We start from the raw sequence: 16,766 nt of genomic DNA on the forward strand, positions 1-16,766 counted from the left end.
TTGGCCAGAACTGAGCAAGTTTGCAAACATATGTACCAAACTTTGCTATGTGACAAAGGATTTGTGTTTTAAGTTGTTCTGCCAGATCAAACTAGGAGCAACAGGATACCCTCAAGGGATACTTTTTGCTGTAGAACCTGCTTATAAGTGAAATGGTAGTCAGCAATTTACCCTCCACCCATGTGGTAAAGGATATTACATAAAGTGCACAAAATACCAGGAGGAAGGAAAGTATGTAAATGGTGCAACTAAGTGACTAAGTATAAGATATTTGCATGTAAGAGACCTGTGCTTATGAATAGATGGATTTAATGGGATTTGCTTTAAAAAATTTTCTCTTTTTTTTTTTTTCGATTTAGAAATTGCTGGTCAGGTCCCCTTCAGTTTTTCTCTCAAAAAGGAACAAACCAGTTTTATAAAAAAAGTTTTCACCACTGTTATGGACAATATTATTTTAGCCATGAGCAGTACTTGCCTTCTGTGAGTGCCCTCCAAGTTATTATAAAAAACCACTGGTTTCCCTAAATACAGAACTTTAAATATAAAGTCAGAGGAGGCGTATCTCCTGTTGTTTGTAGTAATGATGACCTCTGATCTAACCGCCCATGCACCGAGGCATAAATTAAAAATAAAGGTCTGACTCTGTGAAAGCAGCAGAGAGAAGGAGCCCCCATCTGCAACTTGCCTGCCTGCAGCCAGTGCAGTGAAATGCACTGGGATGCCATCACAGACAATGGCATGGTAGTGAGGGGCAGCTGGCCCTGGTGGGGGTCACCACCTCAGGAGTACCAGGGGACCACCTGGGTGGGAGGGAAAGACCACCAGGACTTCTGGCTTTGGGTTGAGCAGGGTGGAGCAGCACACAGGAGAGGTTTGCAGCTTGACAGCCTGAGCAACCAAAGTTCATGGAATGGGAAAACAAATGGAGCAGGCCAGTAGCTTTACAGAGCATATAGTCCTGATGGCTGCAAGGAGGCCAAAAGCAAAACCTATTAAGGGCATTGTGGAAATGGTAGTAGGATGGGGATGGAAGTTCTTACTTCCAAAGGTACTGTGGCTTTTCATACTGCTAGAGCCAAATCAGTCCAGAGAGTGCCAAGGAGAGAGAGGCACTCCATGAAATACCTCTGCCAGCCCTCCTGTTCAGCTCTCTGTCACTGCTCCAGTCACAGGCTCCTCCAGCAGACGTGCTCAACTGGCCAGAGGAAAACTTTGCACCTTGAAACCACACAGACTCCCTCTCTTCATTACCAAAGGTGAAAGTCCTTCTCTGGCCCAGCAGCCCCAGACAGGGAGGATCTGCTCTCCAGCTTTTATTTCTTGCTCCTGGGAAAAAAGGAGGACACAGTTCCTTGTGAACCACGTGCTGGCAGTGGTGACCCAGTGCTGACCATGTGCTCTCTGCCGTGGCATGAGAGAGCAATGCTGACACCCACTGAAGGCTGCTCACCTGAACAGGTCCCTGTGAGACAAGGGTCCACCCCACCTTCAAATTAGAGCCTGGCACACTGATCCTGTGTGAAAGTCTGAGCAACCTGACCCTGCCAACATCAGGTCCTCTGTGACTGAGCCAAGCTGGAGCCATGGTCAAGAGTTTCCTGAAACACTTTTTACAAATACCACTAACCACACTTCAGCCCCCTCCTCAGCCCACAGAACTCCTGCCAGAAACCCATACACTTATTTTTGCACACAAAGGTAAACCTAGTAAATTCAGTGGGACTGCTCCCCTGCATTGCAGTACATACATTCAAAGAGCTGGGAGAAGACCAATCACTGCTTCCCTTTTTTTGGTCTCATTTCCTAAACAAAGGAAAATTAAGGGTGATGGATGGACACCGGGAAAAGTCCATTTACTGAATTAGGTGTAATTGAGAGAGTGAACATTTGTGGTACCTGCCCTTGTAGTTAACATGGCCCAAAAAGTACTCAAACACAGTCCAGGGCAGCAAGAGTTTTGCTTGTGGAGGAAATTGCATTGTAGAAGTAGTATTTAATTTATTAATTAATAGCTTTGAGCAGAATGAGGATGAAGGTGGAGAGTATTAATATTTCTTCTTAATAATTGATGTATTTTGACATGTGTATTTATGCTTTTCTTATTTATTTATTTATTTATAATTTGGATCTACAAGAGAAGGAGCTATTTACAAGAAGCATATTTAATTTCCTTGTATTCCAGGAACTGCTGTGAAGATTTTTTGTATTGTAGTATTTATTTTATTGATTTAAAACTATGTTCTCTTCTTATTAAAAAAAACCAAAAACAAACAACAAAATAAACACATAGCATGTGGTTACATATGGATCTGAGACTTAAGAGTTTTTGGGAAGCATTTAGTGGCAAGTAAAAGAGGGTGTATGGTACTGAAAAAAGGTGAATATCTGATAGCAAAGAGCATGAAGGTTGTTCTCCAGAGCCTGAAAGTGTATTTGTGAGCAGCTCCAGTATTGTGCAGGTGACAGAGCCATTTCGTTATCAGATGTGCAGAGAAAAGCCCAGGCACTGTCAGCAGCTAGAAATCAGATACACCTGTACACACCTGACTTCAAGCACATCCCAGACACAACATTTGTGTTACCTCCCTCCTTTCAAATAAGAGTGCCAAGACAGAGACTCCTGAAAGGGATTTAAGGCTCTGGTAGAGAATAAAGCCAATGGAATTGTCAACAAAGTCACTGAACTTACCTCAAACACAACCCTGCTTAGGAGAGCCCCTGCTGAACCACAGCCCAGCCTGAGGTGGATGGCACAGGACCACAGGAGCCCAGCGCAGGGAAGGTCACTCAGGACTGCAAGTGGAAAGAATTCAGGATACAAGGAAAAAAGTTTATGGTGCAGGCATGGTCCATGAACCCAGACTTCACAGCTCCCCATTAGAGGATGACTTATTCCCTGCCTGCCACACTGCTCATAGTCACACAGCTCTGGTGAAAAGTTGCCACATTTCTGGCTCTTCCATTACAGACTGTGTTTGGTATGAGCAGCCAGGGAGTGTCCTCTTGGTGAGTGTCCACACCACAGCAGCTGCCACATTTTTTCCAGGACTTGGCCTTGGCTGGGAACTCGTCTGGGAATACCTGATCTTTAGCTGTGCATTAAAAATACCAGCATGAGTATGGAAGAGGATGTGGATGTGCAACATATTTTCCAGATGAAGTTGTACAGAAAGCTGCATTAGGTTGACTCCAGCACACCGTCAGAAAAATGTGAAAGAGCGATTACAAAAATAAGTGAACTTTACCATTTTTCCACCAAAGACACAAGCTGTTAACTGTGCAGCCAAAGGCATTGCCTCTGGCACTACCAGACACAAGCCTGATGTCATAATTTATAACATCTGCGAGAAGATGCATTTTTTCAGACATGTTTCATGTCGACTTATAATTTGGTGTTCCCCAGAACTAGAGACTGACTAGGGCACTGATCTGAAAGAAAAAGACTGCGTGATGACAGCCCATCCCACTTACAGCCATTTATAATTCATTTCCCCCCAAAAAAGATTTCTAATTTCTCCCCACCATTTCAAAACCATCTTTGTGACAGAGCTACTCACTAAAAGAGGCATAATTACTTTGCATACCACTTTATTTAAATAAACTGTAGTGAATTTAGGCTGGGCTAATATATAAAATAATTCCTACTGATGCATGAAAAAACCACATCAGATATGCCTTACTCGCCTTTCTTCCCCTTTTGCTCTCATTTTACAGGTCCTGTAGCAATTAGGGTTGCCAGAAGAGTCAATGACAGACACATCACTATTTGAGGGAATACCACAAACTTAATACAGAAAATATTTAAACTCAAACATTGACATCAGCAGAATAATTTTACTTCTGCAAGTTACCCAGTCAGAAAAGTTGCAGTGTCAGAACATGCACACACAAAAATTGAAACAAGTCAGATTTCTCTGATAAGACCCTTGATAAGAAACTCTACAAACAATACAGATGCCAGATAGACACTATTATCTATGCAAAGTTTTCAGAATCTCAGCATTAACTCTAGAGATGATTCACAAGTGAGCAGCTAAACCCTGAACCTTTCAGGTGAGTAATGATATCACTCTGGTTAGTCCCAGTCTCCTACTTATTATTACCTCCTGTGAGTATATCAGCAGTGTCCTGGTAAACCTTCACTCCACTGGTATCTTTTCCAACTCTTTTGCCAGCACATGGTGAGCTAAGGTGGTGAGTGCTTGTAGCCCCGAGGAAGCCCTGTAAAGATACAGGGTTGCCCCCATACACAAAGGCAAACATGTCTTTAATGTCAGTAGTGGTCATGACCCTGTGTGCCTGCTCCTGGGTGGGGGCTGTGAGCTCAGTGATGTTTGGTACCTCTGCTGCTAAGGGGTCTGTGTCTGTGAGGTGGCAGCAGTCTGCAATTAGTCTCTCTTACCATTTGGTTTTCACACTGGCCATACTGGGAACTGGAAGCTGAGTGAGTGGGGATAACAATTTCCCATTTTTTCACAACCTTTAAGACTGGGGCACCTCCCTCCCAGACCCCCAAGGGCAGTTATTAGGATTTGACATCTTTAAGTTTTGAAGGGGGAAGACTTAGGGCCATCTGCAGCAGTCTAACTTGGTGGTTGGTGGTTCCAAAGGACCACTGGCACCCCACATTGTCATGCCAAGCTCTCCTTTCCAAAACATCCACTCCCAGTAAACTTAATAGGAAGTCTCCTGTTGCCATGGTAACAATTATGGTACCTTCTTCTCCCAGTATCATAAGAATAACTGCAGTGGTAGTGGCTGGTTGTGACACCCCAACACATTCACTACAAGCAAGGGTGGGACAGCTTCTCAGGTGGTGGCATCTTGTTTAGTCAGGGCTGACACCTTAGCCCAAGTGTCCACTAAAAATGTTAGCACTTTGCTTTGGGGTCCAGGAGCTACCATCAATAGATGTCTCAGTTTCCACTACCAGTGAGCTGTCCAACATAAACCAACACAGCTGCTGCTCTCCTGCACGCCTCAAGGGAGCAGAGTTTTCAGTTTCTCTATTTTGTTTAGCACACTTTCTTCCCTGCCTGTGCCAATTAAAGGGGGTGTGCTCAGGCTCATATTACATTTCTCTACCCTTGTCTTCTTGGACATTTTGTCCAGCCATTGTAATACCACCTCTTCAAAATTGTTCAGGGGAAACCATCCATTACTTTTTACAGATTCCCTTCTGCCAACCTGGTGACCAAATTGCCTCTCATGAGCGGGTGTTCCCACCCAGCCTGATTGGCATGGGGAAGAATCCTTTGGGAAATCCTCAGAATAAATCAGGTGGCTCAGATTAGAAAAAAATATGAGCAGGAATATTGAGGTACTGCTGGGATCACCTTAGCATGCCTTTTCCAGCCCCAGTCCTCTTGAAGGTGTAGGCTCTTTGACTCTCTCAACCCTAACCCTAACCTAACCCCAATGGCAGCTTGACCCTGAGCCAGAGGTCCTCACTGCCATAGGTGGCACAGATTAAGGGTGTCAGGTGGAGCTGGCAATGGTGGCACCCTTCCTGGTGCACTTGCAATGCCTTTTCAAGTGCCAGTGTCCCTGGAGCTGTAGGCTCTGTAGATCTCTGAATCCTAAACCTAACCCTCAGGGCATCTTGTCACTGGGACTGAGGTCCCCGTCCCCATGGGCGTTCCAGATGAGAAAGATGTAGGAGCATCAATATTGGGTCCTGCTGGGATCACCTGGACATGACTTTTCCAGCCCCAGTGTTCCTGGAGCTGTAGGCTCTTTGACTCTCTTGATCCTGTCTCTAAACTATGTGGTACTCAAAACTTTTTTTAAGTGGCAGAATTCTTTATTTAAATATATGAGCACACATATCACTAATATAAAAACTGAAGTATTTAGAAAGGGAAAAAAGAGTTTAATATTCAATTCAGTGAGATGAAGGCCCAGAAAACCCCAGGAATTTAGATCAAAGGGGGACAACTCAGGATGAAATGGAAGCAGTGTGAATGAAGTGCCTCTTCTTAGCCATCAGGTTGGGGTCCCTACTAAAAGAGACATCCTATTTTACAGCCTTTAATTAATAAGCCCTGTGGAGTAGTACAGGGCCTCAGAGCTGTTCTAAAGGAGGCAGATCAATGCAGACACTGGCTGGCCCCCAGTCCCAGCCAGGTGTGTCACCACATCAGACCTCCTGTCCTGCAGATTCACCTGCCTAACATTTGACTCTGCTTTATTTTAGACTGATATTTCCCTACTGAGCCGTCACGTTTTGCATAGCAGAGAAACAGCAAAGGTAGCACACAATCTGTTTGTCTGATGCTCCCTTTTTTGGGGAGGATGGGGTTCACTGGACCATAAAGCAGAAGAGACATGCAAAGGCTTCTACAGCATGCAGAGTTCTTTATTCCTGTGTCTGACGAGGCACTTTTGGGTGAAGTGAGCCCTGGGGCAGCCGTGTTGGGAGCTGATGCTGCGAAACCAGACACGCTGCCTGTGCTGTGCCAGCACCACCAGAGGTGGGGCTCAGGAAACAACAGTCTCCTCACCAAAGGTGTGTCCTTAGTAACAAGGAACACAGTAAACATAGCAAAAACTTCAGCAATTACTGCCCACTTTGGCAGTGACCTTAAAGATCATCTAGGTCCAAACCCCTGTTATGGCCAGGACACTTTCCACTAGACCAGCTTGCTAAAAACCAGCCTGACTTCGAACTCTTCCTGGGATGGAGCATCCACAGCCTCTCTGGGAACCTGTCCAGTGCCTCACTACCCCACAGCAAAGAATTTCTCCCTAATATCTAATCTAAACCTAGCCTATTTCAGTTTGAAGTCATTCCCCATTGTGCTATCTGTATTTGTGTCAAAAGTGCCTCTCCAGCTCTCTTGTAGCTCCCTCTAGGAATGCTTCTCTAAGGTTTTCCAGGAGTTGAGTCTTCTCCAGGCTGAGCAGCCCCAACTCTCTCAGCCTCTCTCCATAGGAGAGGTGCTCCAGCCCTCTGAACATCTTCATGACCCCCCTCTGGACTTGCTCCAGCACATCCAAATCTTTGTTATGTTGCAGGGCCCCAGAACTGGTCACTATAGTCCAGACTGGGTTTCACATTACTTATCTATAATGAACTCCTATAAATGGTGCTCATCAACATTCAGATTCTTAACAACATCTATTCATTTAGTCTCAATGGCAATATATTAAAAAATCCAAGGCTGGATAACAATTTTATAAAATAATTTACAGATAGAAGTACCAAGTTATTTAGCTGACAACAACATACTGGACGTGGGTCATCCCATTAGCTGAAGAGACACAAATATTCCAGGGGGAAAAAAAGAATAAGAAATAAGCCTCAAATAATTTTCCTCCATGGACAAACCCTTTGACATGGACATTCCCAGTGGCTGACATGCTGGGCTCTTGTGCCTCGGTGCAGCAGCCACAGGCAGCAAAGACAAAGGTCTGTGCAAAGCTGATGTGGAGCAGGCAAGGCTGTGAAGGAAGGTTGCTGTGATCCATCATGCAGGGCTGCAAGGGGACATTTGTTTGTGACTGCTGCACACCACTCAGCTGACACCTGACTGATGCACAGCTCTGGCTGTGAGGCTGTTTTGGAGTCAGGCACGAGGCTCTCCCAGACACAGGGTCTCCATCTGGAAAGCAGAGATGCTCCTTGGCTGTGCAGTGCCTCAGGCAATGCCTTTCCTTCCCTGACCTTCACCACCTAAAGAAATGAGACAGTGTGACAGGGGAGTCACCCCAGCTGTGCAAAGCAGCCACGCTCTGGTTGCCAGCACTCCAGCACCCACCCTGCTCCCATCAGCGCTCCCTGTGGGTGGGGAGTGGGAAAGAGCCACGCAGTGCCTGCCTGGGGACCCCACGGAGCAGCAGCACTCACCCCATTCTGCCTTCCTCTGTGGCTCATGACATTCCCAGCTGTGTCACAGCCAGCCCCCCATATCTCCTCAGGCCAGGGAGGTCAATGCTTGCACAAAAGTTGTAACAAACATGTGGAACGGGTTCTGGCCCCACCTGCACGCCAGCCAGAGCAGCTGGACACATCAAGGGCCCCTCTGCAGCACACACCTTCAACTTGAGCTCCCAGGGTCACAAACACCTTCCTGCTGCTGGGCTAGAGACACTTGTGCAGTGAATGCTTAACCTGAACGATCAGTAAAGGTGTAGACATTCTGAATCCAAGCTCTGTGGGGGTAGCAGCCTCAGCCCCATCAATCAAGGGTCAGGTAAACCATTCCTCACCCAGTCCAGTTGCTAAAGCTGGCACCAGCAGCTCTGTACAGATAGCAAGGTGAAGAGGAAGCCTGCACATTCCAGCTGATAGCAACCCTTGTGCAAAAGCAAGAGACAGGGCTTATTAACACAATTATTGTTTTCAGCCAAGAGCAGCTGGCTTACAGCAGCCTTGCCACTACTCAGCAGCCCCCAGCAGACATCTGGAGTGTTGTAGGAGTTACCAGTGCAAACATCACACACCAGCACTGTCCTGACACAGAGCACAGCTCTGACACCAAGTCACCTTCACAGATTTTCTCAGCCTTCAGGTTGCCCCACTGGGTTGTCCAGGTCCATAACCAGGTTTTGGGAATGCCTCACCCTCCAGAAACCCTGCAGGGATGTAGGAGGGTGGTGGATGCTCTTCCCAAAGGATGGGAAATCCCTGCCCTTCCTTTCTGGATATACTGTAATGGAAAAAAGAGGCAGGAAAGCACCCAGGTGTGCAGAGGTAAATGCTGCTTTGCTTAGACACAGGCTCCATCTTCACATCTCTCCCTGTGTCACCAGCAAACCTGGCTGGCACCATTATCTTCTGACTCATAGGTGCCTGCAGTTCTCTCAGGAGAATGTCGGTATTAGCAAGCTTGCAAATTGCTGTTCTGCAAAACATTTAAAGCCTCAGTAAAAGCCGACATCAACAAAATAAAAATCTACCCCAGCTAATCCAAGTGCCTAAAAATAGGGTATAAAACTGCTCTGCTGTGATAAACCTACATGTATTTATGAAGTCACAGAATTGCATCCCATCCACTGAGCTGGACACTTCAACAATGGCTGTTAATATAAGATGGGGAAAAGTAAGTTTCAAAACTCAGAACAAGCATAAAGCGCACAGCTCCTGACAGCCCATGGACTGCTCAGTTCCCAGTAGTTCTTCTGAAACACAAAGCCAGCACATGATGCAGTCATCAAAATGCTGAAGGAGGCTCTGACCAGTCCTAACTGTGCCCTGCTGCCATGGAAGCCCTCTCCACAGGCTCCAGAGGAGGGGGCTCACTTCACACCAGAGGAGAACACTTGCCTTCACAAAAGGGACCCAGCAGTGCAAGCTTCAGCACAGTCTGTGTTTAGTTGCTCACAGTTTTGGACCTGATCCTTTCCATGAGGAGCAATATTTTTTCAAAGAACTCAAGGAAATTTGAACACTTCTTTTTTCCAGGATCTGACAAATGCTAAAAAGCCCTCTGTCCTCTAATCTCTTTTTTGATGCACCATAACAGACTATTCAACAGATGTTTGGGGTGAAGTTAGAGATCAATGAGATTATGGAGCCAGTTTTATGCAACAGTCAGGTCACCCAGTTACAGCAATCACTTTTGTCCCTAGAAATCATCAGGTCAGAACCAAAACCCTTTTAGTAGTTCTGCCACAGAACCCACAACAGAAGGAAAACTCCCAAGTAACCTCCTCAGCATCTAATTGCGCTCCTAGCTGGAGGGCTGTTAGTTTGAGCAGATTATTTCAGAGAGAAAGTAGCACACACACGAGCCCTGCAACAGCCCTCTGTGACACAGGATACAACAGCTGCCTTACAGAGAAACACTTCACGTGATCAAGGAGTTCTTGCCTCACACTTGCTGAACAGAGGGTAGGTGCTGTACAAAACCACCCACTGGCACACACACACTTTCCCCCTGTGGCTCAGCACCCACTCCCAAGTGACAGCATAGCTGTGTCCTGCTGGGGCACCGAGCCAGGGGACATCTGGCATCACCCTCTCCCTGCCAGCAACTCTACCACAAACCACCATCACCCACTGCAAAAGCACTGCTTTATTTCCTTTCATTTCCCATGAGGAAATAGCACAAGGTCCATCTCATCTGGGCGAATGCACACAGCTATTATCCAGGTTGCTGCATCCTGATAACCGGCACAGGCACGGACTCCTGGCTGATGTCACACACTGGGAAACCAAAGGACCTCCATCATATGTTGGAAACAGTTTTATTCAAAGTTATTCTATTGCTGTTCCATAAACATCCAGGATAGCTGGACATGAGTCACCTTGGGCTGCAGACAGCTGAGGAAGAGGCTGCCTGTCACCAAGAGCCCAGGCTGGTTGTGCACTGTGACCCACGGGTTGTACACCTCAGGACACCGGGGTTGCTTGCGCACCACACGCAGCAAGGCAGGGACAGCATGCCAAAAACAGCCCTTGTGTCTGCACCCTCATGAACAGCCAGCTCTGAGTCTCTGATTAGGTTTTATTTAGGTTGCACAAACCCCAGCTGGTTCTCAGTGCATGGTCCAGTAACTAAAATTCCTCATGGAAAACATTTCACACAGTACAATGTGCTAAGAAAAATATTCTTGCGAATGCATCAATATCTTCCAGTGCTACAAGGCATCCAGGTGTGGATTTAAGCCACTTTAGAAAGTAAAAATGAAATGTTTTCGAATTTCTGTCGGAACTCAGGACATCCCTCTGGCTGTTGTGGATGGCCAAGACCCCTGCCAGGGGGCTCAGAGACCCTGGCACAGAGCCCAAGACACTAGTGGTTTTGATTATGACCTGTGGAGCAAGTTACCAACCTTAGATGAAGATTTGCAAGCCATGAAAGTTTGATAGTGAATTTATCACGGGGTAAAAAATAGATTTTCGGGGGTTTTAGAATGCGGGTTCAGGTGGCAAAATGGAGGAATCTGGGCATGTCCAGCCATTCTCCTTCTTCTTCTTGGTCTCCATCTTCTGCTGTGATGTTGGCACTTTTAGATTGGTTCAGAGTAGAAGCTCACTCTCTAACACAGATGATAGGTATTCAAAAGTAATTATAAACATTGTATACATAGTTTTTAGTATAAAAAGATAACACCACCCTGGGGGCAGGAAGAGTGCTTGGAACTGTCCTGCTGAGTGGACCTTGGCTGGACAGGGGAAAGAATTTTATAGATAAGATACAATAAACAACCTTGAGACCGAGAACTGAAGAGCTGGCTCCTTCGAGCACTGGGCTGGGAAAAGAGATAATTTAACCTTTCTTGGGGTCACTCTGGCCAGGCAGAGACCCCGAGAATTTTCCCCCTGCACAGGCTCCAGGCCAGGTCTGTCAGAGCACCTGTGTGCCCCTGAGCACTGCAGGGACAGACTGAGCAGCACAGTCGGGGCAGTGCCTGCATCCCTCACCTCCCTGCTCTCTTCAAACCTTCACCAGACTTTCAGAACCAAACCCCTCCTTTCTCGCTCAAACCCAAACAGAGTTTTAGCATCACTGGCTGGCTGCTGCTGGGTATGAGGTCACAGCAAGGAAACAAGTCCAGCAAGTAACAGAGCAAATGAAGGTCACCGCTACAGAGTAAATCTATTGAGGTTTCTGAAGCTCTTTCTTCCCTCCAAGATCTGTGTTCTGCCTGCTTTGCAGCTGTCATATTGCTTAAGTAAATCAATAGCTAATAGCTTCATTCATGCTCTGTAAAAAGCCAGAAAGGCTTTTTGTTCTGGGTGATGCACAGAAGAAAAACTGTGGTCCATAAGTATTATGCTACAAAGTAGTCACTTCTATCCTTCTTTCCTGCCATCACACTCCTTGTCAGACAAAAAATTGCAACAAGCTCTGCCTGAAAATATTCTGTCCCCAGTCACTACGCATAAAAACATCTCCCAAATGATTTCTCAGGTTTTAAATTAAAAATGAAATAAAATGTTACAAATTAAATTTAAAAAATAAAAATAATGCCTAATAGGAAAAAAAAGTTACCAAGGTACAACAAGTGCTTTGGTTCAGCCACCACCTGAACTGTAGAGGCGTGTGCCTGTGGGTTCAGCTCCACATTTCATGACACCTAATATCAACACTCAGTACTGCTGGCACTTGAGGTGGTCTTGCTTGCTTAACTCTACAGATTTTACCTAAATCAGTATTATCTTTTTCTCCCATCCTGCCATAGTCAGACCTTGCAGAATCATGGTGAATTTTTTTCAACATTTTTAATTATTTGCATTTTTGACTGTTTTAGCAGAGCTGGCTCCAAGCACATTTGCAGAGCATGCCTTTGCTATGAATGCAAGCAGTGGCTAGCAATAGAGTTTAAAAGATGTAGAAGGATGAGGTAGACAAGGACTGCTGCTGACAGCCAGATCCAGTGCTTGTCCATCTGCAGAGTTGAGCTGCTATGGGGCAGGAAGCTGGGCTGGAGCTGGGGTGCTCACACCTCCCTTATCACAGAACCTGGCACCAAACCTTGGGAAAGATGAACAGGATTAGATGCTGCAGGTGCTTCTTCCCTGAAATTGTGCTTGCAACCACCAATTCTCTTCAGGGAAATATTTCTCTTCTTACCTTGCTGTAACCTGCTCATTTAAACCTGGAAAGGAAAGAAACCTGCATGCTTACTCCTGCCTTCCCCAAGGCAGGAGAACACAATGCTGACCCACACAGGGCCAGGCCGGGTTATAAACACAGACCCTGATGACTCCTGGGCAAATGTTTACCAGCAGGAAACATTACAGAATCACAGAATATGCTGACTTGAAAGGATCATTAATTCCAACTTTCAGTCCTGCACAAGACCGTTCAAAAAACTAATGACAGTGTCTGTCATGAGCTGAACTGATGCTCCAGACCTCAAAGTTCTACTGAACATGATTTCCAGAGGATTCAAATTCTGCAGCTATTTACAGACACATGGTTCAGAGCCATTCATATGCATGAGATGGGAGAACTTCAGGCAAAGAGAAACTTCCCCTGAAATGTTGTTGACACCCATGTTTGCTCCTGAGCCATTGCTGAGGGGGGGAGTCAGATGCCACACGTTGTCACCAAGCTCCTCAGGAGCTTTGTGGGGAGAGAGGCATCTGCTGCCAGCCAGCCATGGCTCTCTGTCCTCTCCTGGGCCAGGACCAACCGAGCCCCTGCGTCTGCTTGGACTTTTGCTGCCTCCACTGTGCCCTGAGAAGGGTGACCTCGGGTGACCCAGGGCATGTTTGCCATTTTCCCTCAGCCAGACAGACAAAAGCAATGGAAGATGTAATGTGTTTTGCACATTTGCCCAATGCAATTAGCAACAGGCTCTTAGCCGAGGGGCTGCATTGTCACACTCAGCTGGAGCCAGCTAAGCTGATTTGTCCGTGTTCGCAAAACTCCCCTTTCACAGGCCACTGACTATGGTCAAAGGACAAACCGATGAGGTCCCATGTTGGCCCCAGCTGCCAAAAGGTCCACCCCCTCCACCTGGCCCTACAGGGAGATTGGAAATTTCTCTCTCGCTGTTGGACAACCAGGTCCATGCTGCAGGAACTTCCAGGCTCCCTCATTCTCCTGTTCTGCGCTGGAACTTTTCTGCCCCAGCTTGGCTGGCCAAGTGGCTAAAACACCCGTGCCAGCACTGCAGGCCAGTATTTACAAACTATACAATTTACAAACACAAGCATAACCATCACTTACTTGGCCCAGGGGAAAATGCTTGCACTCCAGAGTGGTCACCACAAGGCACAAAAGGAGCATCAGCTCAGCAAACACGGGATGCTCCACACCCAGTCACTGAAAGTTTGCTAAAGATGATGCTGTATTAACAACAACAATAACAATAAAAAGGAAGAAAAAAAAAGAAAAAAAAAAAAGAAAAAAATGGGGGGGGGGAGTAGGGGAAAGAAAAAAACTCTCCTCTTCCCGCCAAAAATTATGCAGCAGCAGGTCCACAGAGTGTCTGCCAGATGACCCGCTTGTCACACTCATAATTGCTTCCCATCTGGTGTCTGGAGCACACAAAGCCTGGCCGTTTGCCAGCGCAGGACGACGCACAAACTGGCCTACTTCTGGTGACACGGGCCCTCCAGACACCGCTGATCCCCTGTTTCCGTATGGCTGAGGAGAACGTGGCATTCATTTGTAAATTGCCGGCGGCTGATTTATCCGGCTATTCGCACAGCTCACGCTTCCCCTTAGCTGCGCGGCGCAGCCCAAGCGCCGGGGCGAGCGCTCTCGGAGCCCGAGGTGCCACAAACACTCGCTGCCAGCGTGAGAAGCAGGCGAACAAGAACGCTGCACGGCCTCACACCGCTCAGCTTCGAGATGAGCGCTACCAACTCATCCCTACATGCCCATGGAAGCACATATTCAGCCGCTCCAGTGTACAAAGCTGATTCCTTTTCCAAACTCTGCCTTTCCTCCTAATACGTAGGCATAGCTCCTGCTGTTCAGACAGTTCCTACAAAGGCTTTTCAGATACTTTGTATCACTGCCTATAAGCAGTTTTCAATAAGCACTTTTCTCTGACTTTTCTTTGTCTGCTTTACTGGTATGTCCTATTCAGAATTTTTTAATTGTTTGCTTGTTTTTACTTAATGCCTGCTGGTGTAAAAGCCTGACACCCTCAGAAAGCTGAGCAAATATTCCTCAACCTATGGGACAGACCATTTTGAAGCAGAGTGCACAACACTATAAGGGGTACTCCGAAGCTCTCATGGTTTTGCAACCAGCAAACATCACTTTTGCAAGGAGAAACTATGACCATGTAATAGGTCAATGGTGGGCAAGGAAGCAGATGCTGAGTAAGCAGAATTCTCCCTCCCAGAAGAGAAATACACCCCTTCCCCTCAGACGGTGACACAGGGCAGCCACACGTGTCCACCACTGCCAGCCAATACACAGCCCGTTCCCATCTTGCTTGCACTAAGGCTGTTAACACCCATTCTCTCTGTAATCAGAGGGTGTGATGACACAGGAAATCAGAGGTCAGGTAAATAACCCAGAGGACTCTAAAAATAAGCCCAAATTAGAACGTAACATTTCTGTAAAATATAGTAGCAGGTAGACAGAACTCCCATTGCAATAGCAACTGCATCACTGGGGCAATACAGCCCAAGAGTGGGCACTGTCAGAAGGCTCCTTTCAGTTCTGTACCTCACAAAAAACACACACTGCAATGAAACACAAGAGAAAATGAAATTAAGAAAACCACACCACCAGCAGAAGCTGAAACTGAAGAATGCCATTTTGCACATCTCTTACTCCAGAAGCAAACAGAAGCTGCACTACTGAGGTTTCTTCGTTAAGGTGATGTAGTGAGTTATGAGCGTTTGGTTTTTTCTTCATACAAAAATGTAAGACTGTGTATAAATGTCCAAAGCTTACCTGTTCTTCCAAGACATCATGCTAGCAGAACTACAAGGATTCCATTGTTTTCTTTAGCTGCAGGGCAAGAATCCAACCCACTCAAGGGAGAAGCTGGCTGTCTCCAGGGTAAGCCACACACACCAGTATGCTGCAGCTTCAAGAAGGACCAACCTTTTGCCTCTGCTGGCTCAGAAACAGTAATCCACAGCTTCCTCATGAAAGTAAGCATTTAAGCCTGTAAAGCTTCAGCTTATCCAACGTCAAGGAAACTTATGGAAAAAAATTACATGAGGTCTAGCATTAGAAAACATCAGTCTATTTTCTGCCTAGGTACTGAACCTTCACCAGACTATTCCTTACAAAACCAAACAAAAGGATCCATTTCAGTTTCAAAATTTTTGTTGTTGGCATTGTGTGTCTTGGTCACACAAGGTATGATGTAAGCTTGGTCCATTACCACTCAGTATTAAAACTCTTATTTCACAAAGCTTCATTCACTCACAGCATTAGATCAGCTTTAGTTTGGTGCAAATCTAGTAGAGTCATTCTCAGGTAAAATCTGATTAACAGCAGTACAAACCGGCATTATTCTCACCAATCAATTCCTAAAGACCATTTCCTCCAAGTCAGACTCCTAAGAAAAGCTTCCCAAGTTTTCATACAATAAAACTTGGGATTGTAGCTCCTGCCAAACCTGCCTTACTGGTTGTCCATCTGCTCTACTTTGTTTCACTGAGAAAAAACACAGAAAAATGAACTTGCTACATCACTAGACTTTACTTTCCTCTACCTACACTTTGCCCCCATTTCAGACATCAGCAGCCAGCACAAACAAAAGCTCTAGTCAGTCCACCTCACTTGTCCCAAGTGATGGAAAACTTCACTTGCAAACAAACACAAGCATGTCTGCCGGTTACTCATTCAGTGGCTATGACAGCCAAATCCCCAGAAAAGCCCCTCTAACAGTCAAGAGTTTGCACATACAGCTTAAAACTAGATGATAAGAATTACCAGGACCTACTTCTGAAGAATTGGCTCATGTTAGTCCCTCTTGTCCTTTTCCTTCAACAGATTACCTTAGTTATCATTTATACTGTAACAAAACTGGGAAAGGAAATTGAAATTTTGCATTGAATGCCCACATTTCTATCAAAATAAGAGTTTAAGTCTAACACTAAATCAGATTAATACATTTATGTGATAACTACTTAGGGGAGGGGAAAAAAAAATCATACCGCATAGCTTAGACTTGCATTTACCTCCCAAGACTCAAGCACACATACTAAAATACTTCTATCCTACAAATGAAAGGAATGTAACTAAAGCTTTATACCGTCAGCATTCATCCCTCAAATTGTCTTCTACACATAAAAATTTGTGTTACACCTTTGAGAGACAAATATAAACTGATAATCAGATACAAGTAGGCTTACATGCAGGTTGGATTGAAGCAGGCAATGCCAAGGG

Source organism: Serinus canaria, chromosome 2, assembly GCF_022539315.1.
Source record: "Serinus canaria isolate serCan28SL12 chromosome 2, serCan2020, whole genome shotgun sequence".
Lineage (NCBI taxonomy): Eukaryota > Metazoa > Chordata > Aves > Passeriformes > Fringillidae > Serinus > Serinus canaria.